Source organism: Bubalus kerabau, chromosome 12, assembly GCF_029407905.1.
Source record: "Bubalus kerabau isolate K-KA32 ecotype Philippines breed swamp buffalo chromosome 12, PCC_UOA_SB_1v2, whole genome shotgun sequence".
Taxonomy (NCBI): domain Eukaryota; kingdom Metazoa; phylum Chordata; class Mammalia; order Artiodactyla; family Bovidae; genus Bubalus; species Bubalus kerabau.
Window position 1 is genome coordinate 61,779,748 of NC_073635.1, and position 23,701 is coordinate 61,803,448.

The following is a 23,701-nucleotide window of genomic DNA, read 5'->3' on the forward strand; positions in this document are numbered from 1 at the left end:
ACACACCTGTCCAGAATCTCTAACCAGGCCTACTGGTGAAAGGTTTCCCCTGCTGAACTCAGTCTGTAAAGACTAGAAGATGTGAACACTTCATGAAACACAGAAACCAGTGCAAGACTACGAGGTTTATAAAGAATCAGGGAAACATGAAGCTACTAAAGAAATAAAGTTGAGTTATCAATCCTAAGGGTATGCCTGGCAAAGGGTTAAAATAATCGTATTAATGAAGTTCAGTGAGGTTCAAGAGAACCCATGAAGACATGTAAACATAATCAGGAAAACAATAGATAAAATGAGAAAACCAAACAGAAATTCTGGAGCTGAAGAATACAATAACTGAACTAAAAAATGGAAAGACACTTTAACAGCAGACTTTATAAGGCAAAATAATCAACAAACTCAAATACAGGTCATCTGAAATTATGTACTGAGAGGAACAAAAAGGTTAAAGAATGAAGGTCATCTACAGAATTTAAGGGTGATCATTGAATTGACCAATGTATTTCTTATGGTAGTCCCAGAAGGAGAAGAGAAAGGAACAGAAAGTCTTATATAAATAAAAATGGAAAACTTCACAAATCAAAGGAGAGGAATGGACAACCAGATTCATGAAAGCCAAACTAATCAAAATATGATAAATCAAATGATAAGTCAAGTTTACATTATGATACATTATAATCAAATTTATTATTTGAAAAGGTAGCTAAAATAGATAAAGCATTAGCTAAACTAAGAAAAGCAAAAAGAAGACCCCAAAACTGGTAAAATCAGAAATAGAAGAGATATTAAAATTATGTAATGGAAATTTAAAAAATTGTTTAAAAAGTTTTATAAACAATTAGATGCCAACACATTGAACAACATAGAACAAATTAATAAACTCCTAGAAACATTCAACCTACAAACACTGATTCAAGAAGAAATATAAGGCTGGGACAAACCAATTAAGAGTAAGAAGATTGAAGCAGTAATCAAATACCTCCCCACAAAGAAAAACCCCAGAGCAGATGACCAGATGGCCTCACAAATCAATTCTAATAACATTTAAAGAATAATTAATTCCAGTTCTTCTTAAACTCTTCTAAGAAACAAAAGAAACACTTCTAAACTTATTAGAAGGCCAGTATCACTCTCATAACAAAACCAAACAAAGTCATCAAAAGAGAATTACAAACCAATATTGCTGATGTACATGGATGAAAAATTATTAACAAAAGATCAGCAAAATGGAAATGAATTCAACAGCTCATTAAGAGCATAAGCCATGATCAGGTGTTGTCCCCTGAATGCAATGATGGTTCAATATATGCAAGTGAAATAGTGTGATATACTACATTAAGAATTAAGAATAAAAATTACACAATCATCTCAATATATGCAGAAAAAGGGTCTATTGATTTTTTTGCTATTTTAAATTATAATTAATGATTAGATAAATTCAACATCCTTTCATAATAAAAGTCTTAACAAAGTAGGTATAGAAGAAACGCACCTCAAATAGTAAAGACCATACATGACAAACTAACATCATACTCAAAGGTGGTAAAAAGTTGAAAGCTCTTTGTCTAAGATCAGAAATAAGGCAAGGATGTCCACTTTCATGATTTCTATTCAACACAGTACTGAAAGTGCTAGTAGCTACAGCAATTAGGCAAGAAAAATAACTAAAGACACCTGCATCAGTAAGGAAGAAGTAAAACTATCTCTGTGAATGACATTATTTTATAAGCAGAAAGTCCTAAATACTCTAAACACACACACACACACACACACCATAATAAAGAGGGCTGAAGGAAATTTTGGAGGTGATGGCTATGTTTATGACATAGATTATTGTGATAGTTTCACTCTTATAAAAATTATTATATATATGTACGGAAAAGTAAAAGTGTTAGTTGTTCAGTCCTATGTACTGTGTGTTTCCCCATACAGTCTTTGTGACCACATGGACTGCAGCCCACCAGACTCTGTTCATGGAATTTTCCAGGCAAGAATATTGGTGTGGGTAGCCATTCCCTTCTCCAGGGGATCTTCCTGACTAGGGATCAAATTTGGGTTTCTTGCATTGCAGATGGATTCTTTACCATCTGAGCCACCAGGGAAGCTTTTATATATATATATATATATATATATATATATATATATATATATGTATATGTGTAAATACATATATGTATACATGTATATATATGTGTGTGTGTATATATATATATATGTATATTTACATATATAGAAAAATTTATCTTTACCAGATCCATTTGTGTTACCTATAGATTTATGTGTCATCCTCTTAGGAGTAACTTTACTTTATTAAAATCTAGCCCAAATGTTGCTGCTGCTGCTAAGTCACTTCAGTCGTGTCCGACTCTGTGTGACCCCATAGACGGCAGCCCACCAGGCTCCCCTGTTCCTGGGATTCTCCAGGCAAGAACACTGGAGTGGGTAGCCCAAATGTTGACTGCTTTATAAATATTTTTGACTGTCATTTTAATGGTTATGTAAAACTTGTTTAGCACAATTTGATACTCAAAAGAAAGAAGGAAGAAAAGAAAATTAAAGAATACAAAGATGGAAACAAAAGTGAAAAAATAAGAATTAAATTATATTGCTGTATTTTGAAGTGGTGTGATATTACAAATCATTAGAAAGTATTTGACATATAAAGAAGAATTTAAAGATTGCTTCATTGAATTATTAGAAATGCCTGAATATTCATATTAAATTGCAAAATATTGTTTCAAGAACTTAAGGTATAGAAACATACTTCAAACAGAAAAGAGATAGTAAATATATAACAAAGATAGAAAGGAAAGTAGGAAAAAAAGGGAACAATGGAAGGAAGAATAAAAAAATAGAAAGATAAATGCAATATTGAATGACATACTGCTACTTTATCTTAATATAGCTGCATATAAAAATATGTGCATTTGAATCAGTTCTAATGAGGTGGATGAAACTGGAGCCTATTATACAGAGTGAAGTAAGCCAGAAAGAAAAACACCAATACAGTATACTAACGCATATATATGGAATTTAGAAAGATGGTAACAATAACCCTGTGTACGAGACAGCAAAAGAGACACTGATGTATAGAACAGTCTTATGGACTCTGTGGGAGAGGGAGAGGGTGGGAAGATTTGGGAGAATGGCATTGAAACATGTAAATATCATGTATGAAATGAGTTGCCAGTCCAGGTTCGATGCACGATACTGGATGCTTGGGGCTGGTGCACTGGGACGACCCAGAGGGATGGAATGGGGAGGGAGGAGGGAGGAGGGTTCAGGATGGGGAACACATGTATACCTGTGGCGGATTCATTTTGATATTTGGCAAATCTAATACAGTTATGTAAAGTTTAAAAATAAAATAAAATTAAAAAAAAAAAAAAAAAAAATATGTGCATTTTTATTTAAACAAAGTATGTGTTTCAAACAAAAGATATCTTCCAGGACATCTTCTAAATACTGTTAGTCAGATGACTATTACAAATAAATGTTAGTACTTTTTATCAATCTAAAAAATATTGGCCAAAGATACAAACCTTCCAGAATGATTATTAGTACCTTGGAGAAATTGTGGAGAGGGAGAGAAGAAGGGATAAGGAAAGAAGGAGTTAGGAAGAGACAGAGGGAGAGAGAGAATGAATGGGAATGAGAGAGATTACTGATCAGCTGTGCCTGTTACACCAGGCCAGCCCATGCCCCAGAGATTTGAATGAAGAAAGCTTATTGCATATCAGACTGAATTGTTCTTTCAGGTGACTTTTGACTGGAAGTGTATGAGAGAGATTTGAGAGAGAAATCAGCTGTAAATAGTCAATGATTTAAGCTATGTTCTGGGGCAATTTTTTCTCTATTAGACACCCAGAACAATCTGAGAAGGGATGCCAGAAACTGGAAAACTATAATATTGGACTTTCTCAGCACATTTTCACTAATAATGATAAGTAACCACAAAGAAAGCAGATATACTCTTCATGTTAGTTGTGCAAAAGAAAAATACTAAGAAAAATGTTTCAAAAAGAAATTTTAAAGTGGCTAATATATTAACATTTTAGGTGAAAGTCATTAAGTTAGTTACTTAATGTAGTAGACAAGTAAAAATTACATTAACCATTTAAGTATTTGTAGTATAAAAATAATTATGGATGGAAAATGAGGCTAGATAATTTTTAAATTATATAATATAAACTGTTATTTTTACATGTTAAATTAATTGCTCATAAGTTAAAATACATTTCAGGTCATATAAATATTTTATAGCTAGTATCACAAATACTACAGATTTGTATATTTCTAATACCCAGTTTAAAACAGATAATTGTTAATCAAGTTATTTTACTTATAATTAAAGAATAATATAAGTTCAAATCAAATATATGGACTTTAGTAATAAAATGCTACTGCTGCTAAGTTGCTTCAGTCATGTCCAACTCTGTGTGACCCCATAGACGGCGGCCCACTAGGCTCCTCTGTCCCTGGGATTCTCCAGGCAAGAATACTGGAGTGGGTTGCCATTTCCTTCTCCAATGAATGAAAGTGAAAAGTGAAAGTGAAGTCATTCAGTCGTCTCCGACTCTTAGCGACCCCACGGACTGCAGCCTACCAGGCTCCTCTGTCCATGGGATTTTCCAGGCAAGAGTACTGGAGTGGGTTGCCATTGCCTTCTCCGATAAAATGTTGAGGTTATGTAAATTCATAAACACTTTTGCATATTTTTCAATTTAAAAAATCAAATTACAACAGTGAGCATTGAATGTTTTAATACTTAGTTTTCTACAATGTTTGAACAATGCTCAAATATAATACTTAAATAAGTTAATATTTTTAAAATAATATAATAGTTTTGAAATCACAGTGAAAAGCTTAGTGGAAATAAAACTGTCAACAATATACAGTATTTTATTAAGTAGATTTTTTACTATTGTAAAAGTTCTTTTTATTGACAGCTTTCATGGTATTGTAAGTCACTGAAATCTTTAAAATAGATTTAGCATTTCACCATGGATATTTATATCTCTTTTAATAATCTACTAATTTGGGTAATAGTGATTCACTTTCATGTCTTAATCAATTTTATCAGATTGGATCCTGTGACTTGCAACATGTCAAATCTTATTTTCACATTTTCCTCAAATAAAAAAAGTAGCAGCTGCTAAGGATGCATTAATAATTCCTTGGGTGGGAGTTTAACAATCATATATGCAAAATCTGTTTCAGTATGTTTGTGCATACTGACTTGAAAAACTCCTTGACACTTACATTTTTCTATTGACATCACCTGAATTACATGCACATAAAAGTGATTACATACAACAGTAGCAATTTTGATTTAAAAAGTACATCCTAACCAATAGAAGAAAGCCTGATGTATCATTTTACATTCCAATGAGCACCTCATTCTAAGGTTTTGCATACCAAGGAATTTAATAATGGTAAAGGTATTAAAATTTTACACCTTAATCTATGGATTGCTGAATTAGAAACAAGTAGTCTTACAGTTTTTTTTAGTCAAGTTTCTACATGACTATGAGGTCATCTTGGTTTTGTAATGCTTATTATTAACACAGAATATCCTTAATACCTATTGAATGCATAACAGATCTTTACTTAATCCTTACAAAAACATAGTACATGTTACTGATACCAGGATAATCTTCCTCACTCCTTCCCCACCCTGCCCCCCCAACATGTTTTGTTCATAGTTTCTCAAGATAAAATGTGAAAACACTGAACTTTCCTTTGTTAGTTATAACTACCATTAGTCACACAACTTTCAACCTAATAAAGCTCAGGTTTTTGATGTTTCATTGAAGAAAGAATTCAGGAAAAGACACAGTGATAGGTAAGAGGCAGATTTGTTTGAATTCAGAGAGAAGCACAGTCCACAGAGTGTGCCATCACAGACCGTTAACGTGCCAGCCATGAAATGTGTGGTTAGTTTTTGTGAGCTGGGTGAATTCATATGCTAATGAGTGGGAGGATCATTTCAATAATTGGGGAACCACCCATTCCTTGGTCTTTTGATAGTGCCTGGAACCAGAGATCAAATTGCCAACATCCGCTGGATCATAGAAAAAGCAAGACGGTTCCAGAAAAACATCTATTTCTGCTTTATTGACTATGCCAAAGACTTTGTGTGGATCACAACAAACTGTGGAAAACTCTGAAAGAGATGGGAATACAAGACCACCTGACCTGTCTCTTGAGAAACCTATATGCAAGTCAGGAAGCAACAGTTAGAGTTGGACATGGAACAACAGACTGGTTCCAAATAGGAAAAGGAGTATGTCAAGGCTGTGTACTGTCACCCTGCTTATTTAACTTATATGCAGAGTACATCATGAGAAATGCTGGGCTGGAAGAAGCACAAACTGGAATCAAGATTGCCAGGAGAAATATCAATAACCTCAGATACGCAGATGACACCACCCTTATGGCAGAAAGTGAAGAGGAACTAAAAAGCCTCTTGATGAAAGTGAAAGAGGAGAGTGAAATAGTTGGCTTAAACCTCAACATTCAGAAAACAAAGATCATGGCATCTGGTCCCATCACTTCATGGCAAATAGATGGGGAAACAGTGGAAACAGTGTCAGACTTTATTTTTTGGGGCTCCAAAATCACTGCAGATGGTGACTGCAGCCATGAAAATAAAAGACGCTTACTTCTTGGAAGGAAAGTTATGACCAACCTAGATAGCATATTAAAAAGCAGAGACATTACTTTGCCAACAAAGGTCTGTCTAGTCAAGGCTATGGTTTTTCCAGTGGTCATTATGGATGTGAGAATTGGACTGTGAAGAAAGCTGAGCGCCGAAGAATTGATGCTTTTGAACTGTGGTGTTGGAGAAGACTCTTGAGAGTCCCTTGGACTGCAAGGAGATCCAACCAGTCCATCGTAAAGGAGATCAGTCCTGGGTATTCACTGGAAGCAATGATACTGAAGCTGAAACTCCAATACTTTGGCCACCTCATGCGAAGAGTTGACTCATTGGAAAAGACCCTGATGCTGGGAGGGATTGGGGGCAGGAGGAGACGGGGATGACAGAGGATGAGATGGCTGGATGGCATCACCGACTCAATGCACATGAGTTCAAGTGAATTCCGGGAGTTGGTGATGGACAGGGAGGCCTGTCATGCTGTGATTCATGGGGTCGCAAAGAGTTGGACACAACTGAGCGACTGAACTGAACTGAACTGAACTGGAAATGTCATGGTGCCTCTGGGCGTGTCATTTAGCTTGCAGACTGAGGATCAAGGTTTAGTTGAATTTGACTTGTCTGCCATCTTGGACAGGCTTGATTTTAATGGGTTTATGTTTTGCTTTTGGGCTATGTCATTCTTTCAAAAGTTGTGCCATACCCCTTCCCTCCTGTTTCATGCTCTTTTCCTGAGCTCTGTCCAGGCCCAGAGTGTTGCCTCTACAATCTTCTGGAGGGGCAACCAGAAGATAGCTGGCTCTTGGAAGGGAAATATTGTAAAATATCCCATCATTATAGATATTCAGGCCTTCATCTTCCATATTTCCTACATGTGCAACAGCATCTCTCAGTGAACCCAGTCGGGTGGGTGACAGGCACAGAATATCTGTTAGACTTCTGTCTGTTGGTGGCATTCCCTTCAAGGGTTCAAGGGATAATTTTTGCCACTTTGGGAGTTAGCCCTGCAGGCCAATTGGGCCCAAACCCTTACCACCCTTCTCCTAAAGTTACAAGCATACCCCTGGATCAAATCTCTACTCCACTTTTTTGGAACATCTGGTCTGTTGCCTCTTAACAATTTGTCCTCAAGGCACTCACTAACTGCTACAATCAGGACCCTGCCCCCTTGTAGGCAACATCATTCCACCCCACTTATTGCTAAAATACTCTTAAAGCCCCTAACACTCCTTTGTCATTACTTCTGTTATTACCTAAAGTGGGTCTATGACAATGAAATGTTTACCATTGGAAACACCCTAGGCTGCTCTTATGGAGGGCTAGGGGAGGAAATCAGTGACTTCTATTCCTTCAGAGAAATAAGAGGATAAGGCTTATGGCTATTTCATCAGGTTTCCAGTCTCAGGGCACAGGCTTGGATTGCTTTACATCATGATATCTATTTCCATCCATGGTGGGCAAACCAACAATCAGTTAAGATTAAAACCCCTTAATCCTACCCAGCACTGGTCATGCTAGAGACCTAGGGGATGCCCAACTCCAACCTGGGGTTCCCAGGAAGTTGACCAGCTTCAATCTGCCTAGGGATCCAATCCCCAGGAGGTTGTCAGACCTCAACCTGCTCAGTGATCCACCAGTCCGGGGGTCCCAGGAGGTTAACATGCCTTGATCTGCCTAGGGATCTCATCCTTGAAAGGTTGTCACACCTCAACCTGCTCAGGGATCCACCAGTCCAGGGATCCCAGGAAGCTGACATCTCTTGACCTGCCTAGGGATTCGATCTCAAGGAGGTTGTCATGCCTCAGCTTGCCTGGGGATCTGCACCCTGACTCAGGGATGCCCAGCTCTCAGGTTGCAACAGTACTGTGTGGGATAAGCTTCAGAAAGACTCACCCTAAGGAAGTCCACACATGGAAATAAAAAGAAGCCTATTAGTTGTGGGACTGTGCCCGGTCTCAACAATAAGTCAGTAGTCCAGCGAGAACCCTAGGAAAGCCATTCTGCAAAGTCTAAAAGAGGCCCTCCAAAAGTTTAGCAATCTGGACTTAGACTCTTACAAGGCACAAGTGATTTTAAAGTACAGATTCCTGTCCCAATGTGCATCAGACATCAGGATAAAGTTACAACAGCTACAGTAGCAGGACCCTGCTGCCTGTTTAGATGAGATGGTTCAGACAGCCACCAATACCTTTTATAACAAAACAGGAGATGAAGGACAAGCCCCAGGAAAGGGAGAGAAGGAAAGATATAAGGCATGCCCAGATGCTGGCCCCCTCCAGGGGAGCCATATGGCAAACCCTGAGTCCTTAAAGGACAAGGCACAAGGCAAATGCCTAATCTGTAGACAGATGGGACAATGGGCCAAAGAGAGTCCAAACAGTGGCAAGTCTCCTAAAATGACTTGCTACAAATGCCATCCGGAGAAGGCAATGGCACCCCACTCCAGTACTCTTGCCTAGAAAATCCCATGGATGGAGGAGCCTGATGGGCTACAGTCCATGGGGTCGCTGAGAGTCAGACACGACTGAGCGACTTCACTTTCACTTTTCACTCTTATGCATTGGAGAAGGAAATGGCAACCCACTCCAGTGTTCTTGCCTTGAGAATCCCAGGGACAGGGGAGCCTGGTGGGCTGCCGTCTATGGGGTTACACAGAGTCGGACACGACTGAAGCGACTTAGCAGCAGCAGCAGCAGCAGCACAAATGCCATCAGTTGGGGCATTGGCTGGCAGTCTGCCCTCAGGACCCAAGAATCTCAAGGTCAAGCCCCAAGCCTTCCCTCATCATGGTTCAACAGGACTGAAGCAGGCCACTCCAGCCAACCTGCCTGTCACAGATAACCATCATGGGCCTGGAACCAAGGGTACAACTGGATGTGGCAGGTAGGTCTGAGAATTTCTTGGTTGATACAGGGGCTACCTACTCTGTCCTGACCTCCTACTCTGGAGCCTTCTCCTCCAAAAACTGTACTATTTTGGGTGCCACAGGAAAAACAATTACAAAAAGATTCACCTAAGCACTTCTTTGTTGCTGGCTAGACGAATATTTTCCCATCAGTTTCTGGTGGTCCCTGAGTCTGACTCCTTTATTGGGTAGAGATTGCTTTTTAAATCTTTCAGCTATTGCAGTCCTAACAGAAGATGCTTTAAAACTCTTTTTTTTGGAAATCTATTTTTACCAGCCACCAAGTGAAACAACTCCTCAATGGGAGAGGCCATTTATGGATATCTGATCAAAGGGAGGCCTGGCGTGCTGCAATTCATGGGGTTGCAAAGAGTCAGACACGACTGAGCAACTGAACTGAACTGATCAAAGGATCCTCAGATATCAAGTAGTGCTGATGGAAAATACAGGCCTCACTATATCCCCTTGTGAGGTTCTTAACCCAGCTATGCTCCTGCCTACCCCCAAGGGCTCTCTCCCCTTTTACTCTTGCCTAGAAACTTTCAACCACTGGACAAAACCCCGAGAGGGATTGTCAGAAGATCTCTGACAAATCCTAAGGAAATCTGGTACACTGATGGAGGCAACTTTGTCTTGAATGGAAAAAGAAGAGCTAGATATGTAGCATTCTCCAATTTTGAGACCATAGAGGCTAAACCATTGCCACCAGGTACTTCAGCCCAATTAGCTGAGCTCATAGCTCTGACTCAACTTTTAGAGATAGGAAAAGGAAAAAGAATAGCCATGTACACTGACTCCAAGTATGCCTTTCTGGTGCTACATACACATGCTGCTATTTGGAAAGAAAGAGGTCACTTGACCACCAGAGGGTCCCCAATCAAATATGGTGATCAAATCCTTAGGCTCTTAGAGGCAGTCCATCTGCCCACTGAGGTTTCAGTCTCGCACTGTAGAGGACACCAAAAAGGCAACATAGAAGTGGCATGAGGGAACCAACCAACTGATCAGGCAGCTAAGAGAGCAGTATTACAGAACAATGACCTAATAGGGGTTGCCACCTTAGTTCTGCAGACTAATTTGCCAGAAACTCCTTCATATACTGAAGGTGAGATTCTTAAAGCTAAGAGTGAGGGCTTTCAAGAGGATCATATGGAGTGGTTCCAAAAGGAGGGACTCCTTTTTCTGCCTGGAAACCTCCAGTAGAAGTTGGTTAACTTCTTACATGCTACACCACTCATTTAGGGGAGAAGGCCCTTCAAAGATTACTAGAAAAGTCCTTCAGAGGAACAGGCCTCCAAATGACTAAAAGGCAAGTGGTCTCCTCTTGTCCCACTTGCCAATTAAACAACCCCCAAGGAGCTCAAAGACCTCAGCTGGCCCAGCCCATCCAACGGTGTGTTACCTACCCAGGAGAGGATTGGCAGATGGACTTCACCCAGACACCAGTTTCTCAAGGGTATAAATACCTACTAGTTACGATAGATAGATTTACAGGATGGGCTGAAAGCTTTCCCACCCAGACTGAGAAGGCTGAGGAGGTGGTAAAAAGCTGCTCCAGTAAATCATTCTGAGATTTGGTCTCCTCAGGTCATTACAAAGTGACAATGGGACATCATTTACTTATAGGGCATTACTTATTACCTCCATTGTGTCTGGAGGTCTCAGTCTTCAGGAAAAGTAGAAAGAGTCAACCAATTCTTAAAATCAGTGATAAAAAAACATAACCCAGGAGACCTGCCTGGGGTGGAAGGAGGTTTTACCAATAGCTCTCCTCTGCACCCATATTCGGAGAAGGCAATGGCACCCCACTCCAGTACTCTTGCCTGGAAAATCCCATGGACGGAGGAGCCTGGTGGACTGCAGTCCATGGGGTCGCTAAGAGTCAGTCATGACTGAGCGAATTCACTTTCACTTTTCACTTTCATGCATCGGAGAAGGAAATGGCAACCCATTCCAGTGCTCTTGTCTGGAAAATTCCATGGACAGAGGAGCCTAGTGGGCTGCATTCCATGGGGTCGCTAAGAGTCGGACATGACTGAAGCGACTTAGCAGCAGCAGCAGCAGCATGATCCATATTGCCCCTAAGGAACAGGTTGGTCCTTATGAGATGCTATATGGGAGACCTTTTTCTTATGTCAGTGACCTCCTTCTAGATCCAGAGGCTCATACCCTCCAGTCTTATACCATGGCCATTGGGCAATTACAATAAGATATACACTTGTGGGGTGTCAACCAGGACCTAAAAGATTCTAAAGAGCCACCACTATAGATTCTAAAGAGCTCCAGGGACTCAAGTCCTAATTGAAGTCTGGAAATATTGGTCCCCAACTGCTCAACTCCAGCCTGCATGGAAGGGTCCCTACCCTGTAATACTTTCTACCCCCACAGCAGTCAAGGTACCAGGACACAACTCCTGGATTCACTACTCATGAGTCAAGCCATGGAAGAAAACAGAAGAGGACACTCAGTACACCTGTGAGCTGCTGGGAGATCTCAGATACCTATTCAGAACTACAAATGAGTGTCATTCTACTGAACACCCCCACAATTAAGTTTCTGGGGATAAGATTTCTCAGGATAGCTCTAAAGAGCCAACACAGTTTGGCAAGGGTTGTATGCCAAAATAGACCAGAGATATATCTTCTGATCCCTGAACAAGGAGGAGCTTGAGCCATCTTGCATGAGACATGTTGTTTCTGGATAAATACCTCTAGCTAAGTTAAAGAAAGTCTCACAGTCCTCAAGGAAAACATTCAGATCCTATGGGATCTCAAAGAACAATATGGAGAGTCCTCGGGGTGGCTACAGTCTCTCTGAGGGATCCTTCTCCTGGCAAGGGGGACTTTGGAGTTGGCTAGTGCCCTTACTAATCCCTGTTATCACCATATTGATGCTGCTTATGATTACTCCATGTATTATCAATTGTCTAACCTATTCTGTCTCTATCCAGGTCAAGTTACAACATGCAGTGCCAGTTCAACAAGGATATATAAAACTACATGGAAAATATCACTCACCCTTAGATCAACACAGTGATAAGGACTCTGAGGCTTGAGACTAGCAAGAGGCAGAGGCCCAATGCCCCTTGCCATCCCAGCTCAGCAGGAAGTAGCCAGAGAGACCTCAATGCCCTTAATCCCAAAGAATTGGGCCTCCCATCTCTTGAGGTGGGAATGTTAGGTAGTCAGAATAGGAAAAAAAAAAGAGTCCAAAATGGCAGTGGCTAAAAGACAAAGAAAGGAAAAGCCTGCAAAAATAGAACAAAAGAAAAGCCAAGGATGAGTGTGAGAACTTCAGGTGAAACAAACAACTATCCTGGCTAGCCCAATTTACATAGGGCAGGCTCAGGGGGACAAGAAAAAGCATATGAAAAGAAAAGCCAAAATTGAGCCCCTCTATTCTTTTGGGTTGGCCAGCCCTCACTCCTCGTGGATGTATTTTCCTTTGTTTGCCGAATAAAACTGAGCTGTAACCGAGCTGTAACACTGGTCTGCCATTTCAAATTTTTGCTGTAGCAAGATGGAACCAAGGTAATTATGCACTCCCCCGACATATCCAAAAGGGAAGAAGAGATAGATTCAAATATTCTTGCTAATCTGAGTTCATTCAAATTATTTTGAATATTAAGTATATCTACAATAATTTATATTTGGCCTCCATGGGTTTAAATTATTACTTATAATAATTTATATTTGGCCTCTGTAGGCCTCTGAGTCCTGGTGGCTCAGATACTAAAGAATCTGCCTGCACTGCGGGAGACCCAGGTTCTACCCATGGTGTGAAAGATCCCCTGGAGAAGGGAATGGCAATGCATTCCAGTATTCTTGCCTGGAGAATTCTATGAACAGAGGAGACTGATTGGCTACAGTCCATGCAGTTGCAAAGAGTCAAACATGACTGAGCAACTAACAAACACTTTCTGTAATTTAGGGTGCAGAAATTTAAATATTATTTCTTTCCAGCTCTAAGAATTAATTTGAAAGCTATAAAAAAAAGTGAAATCTGCATTCATTTTTAATTTTACTTTTTTTTTGGAGCATGGCAGTTATTTTTTTTTTATTTTTAAAATATATTTATTTTAATTGGAGGCTAATTACTTTACAATATCGTAGTGGTTTTTGCCATACATTGACATTAATTTAAGTTCCACTGTAGTCACTGAAGTTAAAAAAAATGTTTTTGAAATCATGTTGTTGAGTGATATTTATGTTAAACATATGATTTGGGTATGTAAAAAACTAAACTTCATAAAGTGACCCCCAAACCACAGTAAGTGCTCTTAGCATGTTTAATATGGGCTAGTCTAAGTTATGATGTTCAATTGAGTGTGTATATTAAATTTATTTTTGATCTACAATATTTTCAACTTACAAAGAGCTTATTGAGATGCAACTCCATGGTAAATTTCAGTTCAGTTCAGTTGCTCAGTCACGTCCACTCTTTGCAACCCCATGGACTGCAGGATGCCAGGATTCCCCATCCATCACAAACTCCCAGAGCTTACTCAAACTCATGTCCATCAAGTTGGTGATGCCATCCAACCATCTCATTTTCTGTTGTCCCCTTCTCCTCCTGCCTTCAATCTTTTCCAGTGTCAGGGTCTTTTCTAGTGAGTCAGTTATTTGCATCAGGTGGCCAAAGTATTGGAGCTTCAGCTTCAGCATCAGTCCTTTCAATGAATATCCAGGATTGATTTTCTTTAGGATAGACTGATTGGATCTTCTTGGAGTCCAAGGGACTCTCAAGAGTCTTCTCCAACACCACAGTTGAAAAGTGTCAATTCTTCAGCACTCAGCTTTCTTTATAGTCCAACTCTCAGATCCATAAATGACTACTGGAAAAACCATAACTTTGATTAGACAGAACTTTGTTGGCAAAGGAATGTCTCTGCTTTCTAATATGCTGTCTAGGTTGATCATTGCTTTCCTTCCAAGGAGCAAGTGTCTTTAAATGTCATGGTAAATTTAGGTGATCTGTATTCACTCAATCAACAAAGTACATTGAACACAGATTATATAATCTGCTTTTGTGAATTTCATGTTAATGAAGTCATGAACTAGCTTTAGAATGTTAAATTCCAGAGGCAGAGATAATTGAGTAGTTGAATACATTATATGCAGATAACAATGGGTGAGAATAACTCCCATTTGAATAAATAAGTATGCTATTGGAAGGTAGAGGAGGAAAAAATTGCAATCCTTGATTGTGAGCATTTAGAGATGGCTTGATAAACTTGGCTTTATTTGAACTTTGATGAAGTCGGCAGTTTTGTTTTTTCTTCTCTCGCCTTTTTTTTTTTTTTTAATGTGTAATAGAGGGATATTCTACAACTGCTTTTATTAATTTGCTTCACTTTTATATAATTTACTTATTTTACATAATTGTATTAGTTTTGCCAAATATCAAAATGAATCTGCCACAGGTATACATGTGTTCCCCATCCTGAACCCTCCTCCCTCCCCATTCCATCCCTCTGGGTCGTCCCAGTGCACCAGCCCCAAGCATCCAGTATCGTGCATCGAACCTGGACTGGCAACTCGTTTCATACATGATATTTTACATGTTTCAATGCCATTCTCCCAAATCTTCCCACCCTCTCCCTCTCTCACAGAGTCCATAAGACTGTTCTATACATCAGTGTCTCTTTTGCTGTCTCGTACACAGGGTTATTGTTACCATCTTTCTAAATTCCATATATATGCGTTAGTATACTGTATTGGTGTTTTTCTTTCTGGCTTACTTCACTCTGTATAATAGGCTCCAGTTTCATCCACCTCATTAGAACTGATTCAAATGTATTCTTTTTAATGGCTGAGTAATACTCCATTGTGTATATGTACCATGGCTTTCTTATCCATTCATCTGCTGATGGACATCTAGGTTGCTTCCATGTCCTGGCTATTATAAACAGTGCTACGATGAACATTGGGGTACACATGTCTCTTTCCCTTCTGGTTTCCTCAGTGTGTATGCCCAGCAGTGGGATTGCTGGATCATAAGGCAGTTCTATTTCCAGTTTTTTAAGGAATCTCCACACTGTTCTCCATAGTGGCTGTACTAGTTTGCATTCCCACCAACAGTGTAAGAGGGTTCCCTTTTCTCCACACCCTGTCCAGCATTTATTACTTGTAGACTTGTAGGCATAAATTCATCTCCCAGTATGCACTGAAAACCAAAGCTTGAAATTAAAAAAAAAAAAAAAAAAAAAAAAAACTGGCCTGCAAATATACATATATTTAAATAGCAAGTGGACAATTATATTTTACTATATAAACCATCGGGTTTCCCAGGTGACCCATTGGTAAAGAATCTGCCTTCCAATGCAGGAGACATAAGACATGGATTAGATTCTTGGGTAGGGAAGATCCCCTGGAGGAGGAAGTGGCAGTAGAACACTACTGAGCAGTCAGGCATAGAAACCATTAGCTGCTCCTTCTTTTCATTTTGCAAAGCAAAGTTAGCCCATATTACTCAGTGCTAGCACCTGAGCTCATGGATTATTGCACTCTAGTTTGAAAACTGGCCCATAAACAAAGGGAATGAGAAACCAAAGAAAGAGGCAGACCACTCCAGACCAGTAACTGGTGGTTTTAATAAGCAAGGGAACTTACATACCAGACTTAGGAGGCCATAGGAGAAGTAGATCACTGTGATCAACTTTCAGAATCTTAACAGTTTATACAGAGGCGTTAACTGGGTTCAGTCATGTATATCAGAGGTCCCCAACTTTCTGGGCACCAGGGACTGGTTCCATGGAATACAAGTTTTCTGCAGATATGGGTGGTGATGGTTTGGGGATGATTCAAGCACATTACACTTATTGTGCACTTTATTTCTATTAGTGTTATATCAGCTCCACCTCAAAGCATCAGGCATTAGATCCCAGAGGTTGGGACCCCTGATATATACAATCCAGATGGTCTCTAGAACACATTGTCCTTGGAACAGCTCCTATTGTGGGAGTTATGGGTGGAGTGTACATTTCAAGGTGAGTGGAGGGCTGAGGAGCCTCTGACTTGGGTTTATCACACAGGTGAACCCACAGTCGCATCCTCTTGATGACCTTCTCCAACTTAATCACGTCTCTTTCTTTCATAATAAGTGGTCATAGACTCACAAAGCATGTATACATATTTTTCTTTTAATGGCGGCATCTTCAGTTTTCTCTGTATTTTAGTTTTCAGAGTAAAATTAATCACTGCTTACACAACATGTGGAATGTTCTCAAAAAATAATTATTTTATATATGTATATTTTCAAGCATCATAGTGATGACTGTATGAGTTTCCCAGAGGTGTTGTAGAAAACTGTAGTAAATATTTGTGGCTGAAAACAACAGAAACTTAGTGTCTCACATTTCTGGAGGCTAGAATTAAAAAATCAAGTTGTTGGCAGGGTCATGCTCCTCTCTTGCCTTTTCCAGACAGCTGGTGGTTGCTGGCAATCCTTGGTGTTCTTTGGTTTGTAACTACAATTCATTTCAAACCACTGTAGTCATCAAAAATGATATGAATACATATGATAAAAAAGTTAATTTAAAATTATGCAAAAGAGCCAAAATATCTGTAAAATTTTATATATATCATGCTATTTCATTCTAATATATGTATATTTATATTATCTAAGTATTATCTTATATTGAAAATTATTTTTCTAAAGTGCCAAATTTCTTGGTAAATATAAAAGTGGGTTCAGATGTATTACCTTTCTTCTGTTTTCCTTTTTTATCTTTTTATTTTAATATTTTTAGCCTCTCTGAGTTGCTGTTTGGATGAATTTTTTTCTGTGTATATGGGGCATTTCTGTGATATTACATTTATATGTGAAATATATCAACTTTTAAAATAAGCTATTTGTAATTTGAATTTTTTGATAATTTTTAAATAATATTATATGTATGAAATTAATACTTTACCTAGTAAAAGACACAAAGCACAAGAACTCAGTGATCATAAAAACAGCATATTTTTTGGTGATCTAAAAAGCCTAGAGCAATATCATGGCATATTTTTGGTATCACAGTTTATTTCACATGAAAGCTGTTATCAGCAACCTAAAGGGAAAGCTAAGGAACAGTGAGTGCCTAAAATCACAGGTTTTTAAGGAGGGGATTTTAGTGCAAAGAGATAGATTGTCTCTTAACTGAGCATTTTGTTACAAACTCAGCAGTCTACAAAACAAAATGAATCAAAATTGTAATTCACCTGGGTCATTCAACCTTATTCATGATTGCATCATAGAAATGATGCTCTCTTTAGCCCCTGAAATCTTGAAAGTTATTAAAAGTAAAATTATAGATAAGTGGAGTAGTTTCATCATCAAGTTCAATTCTACAAAGAGGAAAGGCAAAACTTGTTTCTGCCATCAGCAGGACCTACAAATGTGTGAAGGGAGGGTTGCAAAACAACATCTTTTCTTTGTTAATGTGTTATAACAACACTAGTAAAGCAAAAGACAAACATGTTTCTGTAAAATAAGATTTTTTTATGTCCTATATATTTATTTTTTGATACAACAGTCTTCTTAGTGTATTTATGAATTGCACACACCCTTGTTGCACCAGAAATCCATTGCATCCACCTTCACTCTTTACCACTCTCTCCATGTCAATCATAAAAACATTTATGCTGTAAAGGCACTTATAGACTATAATTGAAGCAGTGCTATAAATGTCTGCATGTGCAATATGCTGCTGTACTTGAACTTGTATTTGAAGAGCATCTCTCCTAAACTGAAAATATTTTATTTTGGAAAAAAATATATTGGACATATTTCAACAACTTTTATCTTTTGTTGAATGTTTCTGTTAACTCTGATTACCAATTTTCCATCTCTTCTTTTAAGGAGAGTGACTTCCCTTTCCAATCCACTTTCCTATTTCAACCATAAGTTTCTAACAGTAGCTTTTCATTATATTACTTGGAATTTCTGTCTATATTTATTCGTTCCAGAAGTAAACAATAAAGCCATTGTTTCTAAGAACTGAACAAGTCTATGTTCAAATCACATGGAAATAGCTTGTCTGAAAAACACAGGAAGAAAAGTGGAATTGAAAAGTAGATTCCTGACAACATTCAATTGCTGGTGCCAAATGTTCTAGAAATGCAGGCTCGTATTACAAGCTCATAACTAAATGAAATTCACCATATGTTTTACTCTTTGTCTAAGATACTTCATGATGAATTTCTTGTATTTCTTTCATTTTTCTTACTAACTTATTTCTCTTTTTCTCACAAGAGAGATAAAGATATTTATCATGAAAAGACCAAAAGAAGGCAAACTAAATCATTATTAATAGCAGCCTTTATTGGAGGAAGTGATTAAGGTATTCTTAAAATATTGCTAGGGTTAATAGGCAACAGATGACAAACATAATGACAGGGATTTGAAAGTAATTCTATTAGAAGTAGTTTTCTAACTAACTGTTACTTTATCTTTCCATAAGCATATTAATTATTAATCGATGTTTCTTATTTCATAGTGTAAACATGTTGATGGGATGATGGGCTCTGACATTATAAATATGAAAATAAATTATAAATCATTGGCTACTTATAAACAATTTGTTTTCCTTAAGTAAATATTTGTATTTTTAACCAAAAGACTTGTAGAGAAAAATCAATCATTTAAGAACATTTTATAATATGTCTACATTTTTGTTTGCTTCATTAATCAGTACACAGAGTATTTAATGCTTATTTTGGAAAAAAGCCTGGAAAATTAATATACTAGTGTCTCTCCCCCAACGTTTTCTAATGTGCCCCAGTGCTTTCCATTGGTTGACATCAAAATGAAGTCAAAAGTGTGGGAACACATCAATATGTGTCACAGAAGTTATTCTTCTCAGGAAGTGAGCAGGTATGAGGCAATGAGAGTCCATATGGAATGTCAAATAGAAAATATTTGTTAAAAGCACACTTTTCCCTTTATCATCAATTCTATTTCTAGTTCAGGTAAATATAATGTGCTTCCAATGAGAAGAATTCACACAGATCCACCATCATAAATCTTCCTATTGATATGTGAATAATAAACAAGTCTTACTCCAATCTAAGACCTAACATATCAGCCATTACTATGTTCTTTCTCGGACTGCATTAATAAGTAAATAAATAAATAGAGGTATGTGGGTCATTAACAATCCTATGATCATAAATGTCACATATCTCTCTTAAAGTTTTTCACAACTCTGTGTTGGTAATCTTCCCTGACTGCTATCATTTATTTTATATTCTCCTGTCCTCTATTAGCACATCAGTTATAAGAGGAGAAATTCAGTTACTTATTGTTTTAGGATCTGAGGGCTTACTACTGTTGTCTTTATCCTATCTCCTTAGTTTTCATTTCCCTGAATTATTGTAGCACTTAAATGAAAAAATTGAGAAAATTTCAGAAAAACATAGTCCTCCCTATTCTGATTATATTTCAGCAAAGCAACATTGGTATAGGGATTAATCATTTCATCTACAACAGCCACGTCTTAGCTGCTTGATATCCCAGCTGCATGCTGAAAATGAAAGTGAAGTTGCTCAATCATGTTTAACTCTTAACCACCCTATGTACTGTAGCCCACCATGCTCCTCCGTCCATGGGATTTTCCAGGCAAGAATACTGGAATGGGTTGTCGTTTCCTTCTCCAGGGACTCTTTCTGACCAAAGGATCTATCCCATATCTCCTGAATTTCAGGGAGACTCTTAACTGTCTGAGCCACCAGGGAATCTCTGAATGCTAAACCCAAGATATTCATGAAGTAGTCTTGACATCTAGTTCATGAAAACTCTAATGATGTTTCTTAGATGCTTCCCATGTGGTGCTAGTGATAAAGAATCCTCCTGCCAATGCAAGTAGACATGAGATACAGATGCAATTCCTGGGTTGGGAAGATCCCCAGGAGGAGGGCATGGCAACCCACTCCAGTATTCTTGCCTGGAGAATCCCATGGAGAGAAGAGCCTTGTGAGCTACGGTCCATAGGGTTGCAATAAGTCAGACACGACTGAAGTGACTTAGCACAGAGCATTATGTTTCTTAGTGAAATCATTTGCCCTAGAATATCCAAATACCTTGAGCCTAAAATATTGGCTGTGAAAGGTAAAAATGTTTTCCATGGATTATTACTTTGGCAATGAGTAAGGAATTTTGTCAGCCAAGGACTGGAAGTGCTAACAGAAACACTATAAACAAAGAAAGCAATCCAAGACAGTCAACCCACTACCAACCAGGTAAACAAACATCCTATGGCATGGTGCCATATCAGCAGCACAGGATTTGTCTCTGTTGTTGGCTGGTTGAACCCACAGCTGTGACAAAATCCTGGCTTGCTTTGTTGAGGAAAAGAGAAGGTCTATAAATTCATGCCTTTCACTATGGCCATTTTTGTGTGGGCCCCGTGATCAAGAATAGTGTGGCTAAGGAAGAAGCTGTATATATCCAAAAAGAAGGTAATTTGGCTACTTAAGTATTTAGGACCTATGCTGACACAGATGAAAATTTGTATGCATTTATTTTAAATGGAGCATCCTCATATTTTGCATCCACTCTGACAGCCTCTTCCCAAAACTTACAAAACTTCTTATAAAAAGTACTGATGATTTTTTTCTTTTTTCAGATATATTTTTAATTGGAGGATAATTGCAATGTTGTGTTAATTGCTGCCATACAACAACGTGAATCAGCTGTAAGTATACATGTGTCCCTTCCCTCTTGAGCCTCCTGCCCACCCCACCTCCCCTTCTCCCCTATAAGTCATCTCAGAGCTCCAGGCCGAGCACCCTGTGCTATAGAGCAACTTCCCACCAGGTATCTATTTTATGCACTGTGAAATATATACATATTACAATGTTACTCTCCCATTTGTTCTACCCTATCCTTGCCTCACTCTGTCCATTCTCTAAGTCTATGTCTCTATTCCTGCCCTGAAAATGGCTACATCAGTACCATATTTCTAGATTCCATATATGTGAATTCAGTTCAGTTCAGTCACTCAGTCATGTCCAACTCTTTGGACTGCAGCACACCAGACTTCCCTATCCATCACCAATTCCTGGAGCTTGCTCAAATGCATGACCATCGAGTCATTGATGCCACCCAACCATCTCATCCTCTGTCATCCCCTTCTCCTCCTGCCTTCAATCTTTCCCAGCATCAGGGTCTTTTCCTAATGAGTCAGTTCTTCCCATCAGGTGGCCTAAGTGTTGGAGCTTCAGCCTCAGCATCAGTCCTTCCAATGGATATTCAGGACTGATTTCCTTTAGGATTGACTGGTTTGATTTCCTTGCAGTCCAAGAGACTCTCAAGAGTCTTCTCCAACACCACAGTTCAAAAGTATCAATTCTTCAGTGCACAGCCTTTTTTATGGTCCAATTCTCATATTCATATATGACTACTGGAAAAACCATAGCTTTGACTAAATGGCCCTTTACTATTAATGTCTCTGCTTTTTCACATGCTGTCTAGGTTGGTCATAGCTTTTATTCCAAGGAACAAGTCTCTTTTAATTTGAAGGCAGCAGTCACCATCCGCATGGATTTTGGAGCCCCCCAAAAATAAAGTCTCTCAGTTTCCATTGTTTCCTCATCTATTTGCCATTAATTGATGGAACTGGATGCCATGATCTTAGTTTTTTAATGTTGAGTTTTAAGCCAAATTTTTCAATCTCCTCTTTCAACTTCATCTCCTTTCCACTTTCTGCTGTGAAGATGGTCATCTGAGTATCTGAGGTTATTGATATTTCTCCAAGCAATCTTGATTCCAGCTTGTGCTTCATCCAGCCCAGGGTTTTGCATGATGTACTCTGGATATAAATTAAATAAGCAGGGTGACAATATACAGCCTTGATGTACTCCTTTCCCAGTTTGGAACTAGTTCGTTGTTCCATGTCCAGTTCCAACTGTTAGTTTCTTGACCTGCATACAGGTTTTTCAGGAGGCAGGTATGGTGTTCTGGTATTTCCTTTTCTTGAAGAATTTTCTACATGTTGTAATCCACGTAGTAAGAGGCTTTAGCATAGTCAATGAAGATATTTTTCTGGAATATTCTTGCTTTTTCTATGATTCAACAGATGTTGGTAATTTGATCTCTGATTCCTCTACTTTTTCTAAATCCAGCTTGAACATCTGGAAGTTCTCAGTTCATATACTGTTGAAACCTTGCTTGGAGAATTTTGAGGATTACTTTACTAGCTTGCGCGGCAAGCCAGGCAAGTCTGGCTCAGTCTTTTGTGGGGTCACCACTGCTTTCTCCTATGTCCTGTTGCACACAAGGCTTTATTTGTGCCCTTCAAGCGTCTGTTTAAGACTGTGAAAGTTCTGTAAGCAAATCCCACTGGTCTTCAAAGTCAAATTCCTTGGGGTTTCTCAGTCCCTTTGCCAGATCCCACGGTTGGGAAATCTGTTGTGGACCCTAGAATTTTGCAACAAAAAGAAGACTTCTTTGGTGTAATTGTTCTCCAGTTTGTGAGTCATCTGCTCAGTGGCTGTATGGTGAGGCTAATGGCAACCTCCTCCAAGAGGACTTATGTCATACACCATGCCTCCCTGGTCTGTTGCAGCCAGAGCCCCTGTCCCTGCAGCAGGCTACTGCTGACCCATGGCACTGCAGGAGACACTCAAACACTAAAGGGTAGGTCTGGCTCAGTCTCTTGTGTGGTCCCTGGGTCCTGGAGCACACAAGGTTTTGTTTGAGCCCTCCAAGCGTCTCTGGCAGGTATGGGGTTTGATTCTAAACACTACTTCACCCTCCTTACCATCTTGTCGGGGTTTCTCCTTTGCCCTTAGATATGGGGTATCTTGTTTTGGTGGGATCCAACATTTCCCTGTCGATGGTTGCTCAGTGTCTAGTTGCAATTTTGCAATTCTTTCAGGAGAAGATGAGAGTTAATATGTGCATTAATATACAATATTTGAAGCTTTTGTTTTTTTTGGTCTCTGACAACTCAGTTAATCCACCAATCAGTCCCATAATTCCAGGTAGATCCTAAATTCAGACCATTTCTCTTTTCATGCAACATAAAGGACCAGAAAAGCAAGTTAAATATCTGCTATTTGGCGAATTTCTTAATGAGGCTCATTTTAGGAACATTACTGATATGAGTGTTAGTTCAGTGGCTATCAACTAAAGACTTTCAGCTAGCATACTCA